We start from the raw sequence: 7,409 nt of genomic DNA on the forward strand, positions 1-7,409 counted from the left end.
CATCTAATTTTGCAACTTGAAGACTTAGAAAGAGAGCAAAAGGAAAATCCCAGAGGGAACAGAAGGAAGGAAATAATGAAGATCAAAGCAGAAATAAATGACATAGAGACCCCCCCCCCCCCCAAAAAAAAATACAAAAGATCAATGAAACCAAGAGATGGTTCTTTGAAAGGATAAACAAGATTGATGAACCTCTAGCCAGGCTCACCAAGAAAGAAAGAGAGAGGACCCAATTTAACAAAACCAAGATGAAAGAGGCAAAATAACAACAAACCCCACAGAAATAAAAAGGATTATAAAAAAAAATACTATGAACAACTCTATTCAAACAAACCGGTCAACCTAGAAGAAATGAACATATTGCTAGAAAAAATATGACCTTCCAAAACTCAATCAGGAAGAATAAAAAAATCTGAATCTAGCTAAGGAGGAAATTGAAGCAGTAATCAAATAACTTCCAGCAAACAAAAGCCCTAGGCCAGAAGGATACACAGGGAAGTTTTACTAAGCATTCAAAGAAGAACTAAAATCTATGTTCCTTATACTATTCCAAAAAATTCAAGAGGAAGGAACACTTCCAAGCTCTTTCTATGAAACTAGCATTACCCTAATCCCAAAACCATATAAGTACAATACAAAGAAAGAGAATTACAGGCCAATATCCCTCATCAACATAGATGCCAAAATTCTCAAAATTCTAGCAAATCAAATCCAGCTTTACATTAGAATGATCATACACCATGACCAAGTGTGATTTATTCCAGGGATGCAAAGCTGGTACAATAGCTGCAAATCAATAAATGTGATACACAACATAAACAAACTGAGAGAGAGAAAAAATCATATAAATTGATGCATAAAATGCATTTGACAAAATCCAACACCCTTTCATGACAAAAACTCTCAGCAAGGCGGGAATAGAAAGATTATAACAACATAATAAAAGCCTTATATGACAAACCTAGAGCCAACATCATACTCAATGGGCAAAAACTAAAACCATTTCCCCTACAATCAGGAACAAGACAGGATGCCCACTTTCACCACTTCTGTTCAACATAGTACTGGAAGTGCTAGCCATAGCGATCAGACAAGAAGAAGAAATAAAAGGCATCCAAATTGGAAAAGAAGAAGTAAAATTGTCATTATTGGCGGATAACATGATATTATACATGGAAAACCCTAAAGACGCCATCAAAAAACTAATAGACTTAATAAATGAGTTTGGAAAATGTAGCAGGATACAAAATTAACACCCAGAAATCTATGGCTTTTTTATACACCAATAATGAACTCACAGAAAGAGAAACTAAAAAATAATCCAATTTACCATTGCAAGAAAAAATTTAAGATACCTAGGAATAAATGTAACGAAGGAGATAAAGGACGCTGAAAATAGACAGAGAGGAACACATAAACAAATGGAAGAATATACCATGTTCATGGATTGGTAGAATCAACATCATTAAAATGTCCATACTACCCAAAGCAATCTATAAATTCAATGCAATCCCCATTAAAATACCAGTGACATATTTCACAGTACTAGAACAAACTCTCCAAAAAATAATCTGGAATAAAAAAAGGCTCTGAATCGCTACAGCAATCCTGAGAAAGAACAAAATTGGATGGATCACAATAGCAGATATCAAGCTATATTACAAAGCCATCATTCTTAAAACTCTCTCGTACTGGCACAAGAACAGACATATAGACTAGTGCAGTGGTTGGCAAATTGCGGCTCGGCAAACTGCGGCTCGTGAGCCACATGCGGCTCTTTGGCCCCTTGAATGTGGCTCTTCCACATAATACCATGTGTGGGCACGCATGTACAGCACGATTGAAACTTCGTGGCCCATGTGCAGAAGTCGGTATTTTGTTGAAGAGCCACAGTCAAGGGGCCAAAGAGCCGCATGTGGCTCACGAGCCGCAGTTTGCCGACCACTGGACTAGTGGAACAGAACAGAGAACCCAGAAATTGACCCAAACCATTATGCTCAATTAATATTTGACAGAGGAGGCAAGAGCATACTTAATAAAGTATGTGAATAACCTGTATACTGAAAACTAAAAATCATTATTAAAAGAAATGGAAAGGTATTCCATATTCATAGATTGGAAGAATGAACATAGTTAAAATGGCCATATTACCCAGAGCAATATATAGATTTAATGCTATGTCCATCAAAATCCCTATGGCATATTTTAAAGAAATAGAATAAAAATATCATCAGACTTGTGTGGAATCACAAAAGATCTCAAAGAGCCAAAGTTATCCTGAGAAAAAAAAGGAAATCAGAGGTATCAAACTCCCTGACTTCAAATTATAGTAAAAAGTTACAAAAGTCAAAAAAGCCTGGTATTGGTAAAAAAAAAAAAAAAAAAAAAAAAAGTGTAGTGAGAAAAAAAAAAAAAAAAAAAAAAAAAAAAAAAAAAAAAAAAAAAAAAAACAACAACAACAACAACCAAAAAACAAAAAAACAGACACACAGACCAATGGAACAGACCTGAGAGCCCATAAATAGACCCATATGTATATAAGCAAATAATTTTCAACAAAGGAGCCAAAAATATACAATGGAGAAAAGAAAGCCTTCAATAAATGTTCCTTGAAAAAATAGAAAGCCACATGCAAAAGAATGAAACTGGACTGTCCCATATACAAAAATTAACTCAAAATGGATCAAAGGCCTAAAAATAAGACTTAAAACAATAAATTGCACACAATAAAACATAGGTACTAAACTTATGTACCTTGGTCTTAGAGAGGATTTTATTAATTTGACCCCAAAAGCAAGGGAAATAAAGGCAAAAATGAATGAAGGGACTATATCAAACTGAGAATCTTCTTCACAGCAAAAGAAACCACCAACAAAACAAAAAGATAACCAACTAAATGAGAGAAGCTATTTCCAAACAGCTCTAGCAAGGGTTTAATATCCAAAATATATAAAGAACTTATATAACTTAACACCAAGGAAACAATCTAATTTAAAAATGTGCAGAGAACCTGAACAGATACTTCTGTCAAGAAGACATACAAATGGCCACGGATATATGAAAAGATGCTCAACTTCATTAGCTATTAGCTAATTGCAAATCAAAACTATAATGAGATACCACCTCAACCTGTTAGAATGGCTATTATCAACAAGAAAATTAATAATTATTGAAGAGATTGTGGAGAAAAATGAATCCTTATTCCCTGCTGGTGGGAATATAAACTGGTACAGCTACTGTGGAAAAGAGTGTGGAGGCTCCTCAAAAACTAAGAATAGAATTACCATATGACCCAGCATCCTTTTTCTGGGCATCTACCCCCAAAATGTGAAAACAATTATTTGCAAATATATATGCATCACTATGTTCATTGCAGCATTATTCATGGTGGCCAAGACATGAAAACAACCAAAGTGTCTTTCAATTGATGATTCGATTAAAAAAAATGTGGTACATATATACAAAGGGATACTACTCAGCCATAAGAAAAGATGAAATGCTGCCATTTGTGACAATATGGATGGACCTTGAGAATATCATGCTGAAGGAAATAAGTCAGACAGAAAAAGTTAACAACCATATGATTTCACTCATATGTGGGATATAAAATGAAAAGCAACAAATAAATAAATAAAAACAAACAAACAAAAACTCAGACACAGAAAACAGTATGGTGGTTACCAGAGGGAAGGAGGTTTAAAGGGTAGTAAAGGGTAAAGAGGGTCAAATATATGGTGACAAAAAAAGATTTGACTTTGGCTGGTGGGAACAAAATGCAATATACAAATGACATATCATAGAATTGTACACTTGAAACCTATATAAGTTTAACCAATATCACCCCAATAAATTTAATTTAAAAAATGAAAAAAAAAGTTTGTTTCATTAGTCTATTCATAGAACCGACTTTTGACTTTATTGAGCTTTTCTATTTTATTTTTATTTTCAATTAATCATTTTCTGTGCTTATTTTTATTTTTTCATTTAATTTTATTTGGGATTAACCATTTTTATATTTCTAATTTCTTAAACTGGATGCTTTGTTCACACATATTCAACATTTCTTCATATCTGAGCTGAATTTTAATTATCCTGAGAATGATCTTCTTCTCCTCTGAAGTCCCAAGGCACCTTACTTCATCCTTAGCTGAGAATGTCATGTATACCTCATTATAACTTCCTGTCTCTGAATGAAACTTACATGTATGTGGGGTCTCAGACTTTCATGTATGTGGGATTCTCATGCATATATATATAAAGACTTCAAACCTCTTTCAATTTAATCAACCTTCCTTTTGTATATTTTATTTTTGCCAACAATCATATTTCAGTCATTTTATCTTAGATTTTATCTCATAGTAATCATTATTATTTTAAATATTTGCTCACTATTTCTTTTGATGTGTTCACATATTCATCAATTTGTTTTTTATTTTATTTTACATCTTGGCTTTTGACTCTATATTCAGTTTTCTTCTTTCTGCAATACAGCTTCCAAAAATTCCTTTAGTTAGGTACTGTTAGTAAGAAACTCTACCCCATTTTGATTTCCTAAAAATGTGTCTTTCCTACCTTCACTTTGAATGATAATTTCTAGATTGATAGTTACTTTTCCCCATTTATGTAGAGATATTTTTTTCTGCCTTCTGCTCATACAACTGAGAATTCTACTTTTGTTCCATTTAAGATAATCTACTTTTTCTCTTTGCATACTTTTAAAATCCTTGTTTTTGGTGTTATACTATTTTACTAGAATGTTTTTACCAGTATGTGCAGATGTCTCATATTTTTTTAATATATTTTATTGATTTTTTACAGAGAGGAAGGGAGAGAGGTAGAGAGCTAGAAACATCAATGAGCGAGAAGCATCGATCAGCTGCCTCCTGCACATTTCCCACTGGGAGATGTGCCCGCAACCCAGGTACATGCCCCTGACCGGAATCGAACCTGGGACCCCTCAGTCCGCAGGCCGACGCTCTATCCACTGAGCCAAACCGGTTTCGGCCAGATGTCTCATATTAATTTTGCTTGTAAATTTTTATCTTCTTGAATCCAAATGTCCATGTCATTCATCCATTCTGGAAAATTCTCAGCCATTAGCTCTTCAAATTATGCCTCTCTTTACCAATATAAGCACCCATCCACGTTTCTTCTGCATTTCCTTTGTATGTATATTGGGTGTGCTCACTCTATCATCCATGTCTCTTTTAATGTTTCATATCTAGCTTTGCTGCTGCCCTCTCTGTTTTCCTCTTCTGACTCAAGTATGCTGTTTAGCCATTCATTTGCATTTTATTTTTAATGATTATATTTCTCATTTATCAAAGTTATATTTGGTTCTTATTCAAATTTCTTGGTCTTTTTTGAGTCTCTTATTCTTGCTCATATTTTTTTATTCTGTCTTTCTTTTCTTTAAAATGTCTTTTATAATTTTAATGTCTGATGCATTTGAAGACCTAATTCTGCTTTTGTTGTTTGTTTTTGCTTATTATCTTTATGTTACCCTTCTTCCTTTGTGTATTTAAATTGTGTTTATGTGTTATTGCTTGGTGCAGAGTATGTATAATGGACATACTCTGAGGGTGTGTCGCATATTAATGATGTTTGTTTGCTGTTCCTCATTGTTCCCTAGTGCTTAAAATCTAAGACCACTTGATATCAATTTCCTGGTTTGTGGTTTCTCAATCCTATAATTCTCCAGGCTAATAATTCTTAGGGGAGAGTTTTTTTTTTTTCCCTCAATCAGAGACCAAGCTAAGACGAACACAATTATTTTTTTGGTATCACTTTTCCAATGCTAGATTATTTTCTAAACTGATCATTTACAAAACAACAACAACAACAACAACAAAAAACCCTTAAAAGATCCCAGGTTAATCATGGGGTTTTATTTCCAACTTCTGTTTTACCATGACCAAATCCTTGTCTTCTGTCCTTTTACAGAGGTTTAAACTCAAACTTTTTAATTAGAATGGTCTTCAAATATTTTCAGGGCAGCCATAGAGCCTTTGTCAGCTTATCATTATGGTTTTCAGCTCTCTCTTTTTTTGACCCTGGTGCTTCTTTTTACTTTCTAGTGAAAGCAGCCTCACATCCAAAAAGAATGTTGGTTATATTTCATCAGGCATTTCTCAATCTTTGGTATACAGACTTTTTTAATATATCAAACTGTCATATTGCTGTAAATGTAAGTCTCTATTAGTTCTTTACATTTTCGGGGGAAGAAGAAAATTTTCCTTTTCCCTTCTTAGTTCTCCTAGCTGGTCTAACAGTTAAGTTGACATAAGACAGATAAATAGGAGATAATCAAACAAAAATTGACTAACATGTATTCTTCCTACATATATGGGAAAGACCCATGTATATAGGAAAACTGAGTAACTCATCAAAATGACTGAAGCCACAACCTTAAATACCATCTTTATCTAAAGACAAAAGAAGATGTTGGGAGTGAGGGAGTTAGTTATGGGAAATTACCCAGAAAAGCATGGTAAAAAAAGGATAGGGTTGTTGTGCATACTAGTATAAGTCATTGCCTTCTGCATTAATAGGGGTTTCTAGAGATAAGATTACCCACCTCTTCCAAGAACAGCCTGGGAGATACACTTACAAATGGATATTTCTCTTATATATGTAAGTGTTCTTAACAAAGGTAACTTCTAATTGGTTTTCAGAGCTCTTCCCATGTCTGCTGTTTCTTAAAAATAGGCAGCCTAAAATAATTCTTATGTCAAAGAGGCATATTTTAGGGTAACTAATTCTGTTCCCTTATCATTTATATTAGTTAATGCTAGGTGCATTTAGTATGATTTAACTAGATATATTTACAATATTTGTCTATTGTAATTATACCAGAGCACAAAATTCATGCATTGGGGGTGGGAGGGCCTGCACCCTCTCACACTTCGGGATCCCTCCGGGGATGTCTGCTGCCTGCTCTCTCCTTACCGCTCAGCTCGCTGCTCCTTAGCAGCAGACTCCTTACCTCTCAGCTCACTGCTCCCACTACTGCCACTGAGCTTGCCAGCCATGAGCCAAGCTTCTGGCTGAGCAGCATGCCCCCTGCATTGAGTGTCTGCCCCCTAGCAGTCAGTGCGCATCATAATGACCGTCATTCTGATTGTTCTGCTGTAATGGTCGCTTAGACTTTTATTGTATAGATTTTGATGGGGTTCAGAGCAGGCTTCCCCAAGATGTGCTACTTTGTCATGTGGATTATTTTGAGCTGAAGGCAAATCAAGACCCTCTGAAACTGTTACTTCTCCCTTAAAGAATTTAAGTTGGGGGTCTTGCCCATAATAACAATCATCATCAGAAACAACATTTTATGAACTATATACAGGGCAGGGCAAACTTGTAATTACTGAACATCTGTTCTTCTTGCCATGCTAAGAATAACCTTCTTTCCC

Source organism: Myotis davidii, unplaced genomic scaffold (assembly GCF_000327345.1).
Source record: "Myotis davidii unplaced genomic scaffold, ASM32734v1 scaffold1587, whole genome shotgun sequence".
Lineage (NCBI taxonomy): Eukaryota > Metazoa > Chordata > Mammalia > Chiroptera > Vespertilionidae > Myotis > Myotis davidii.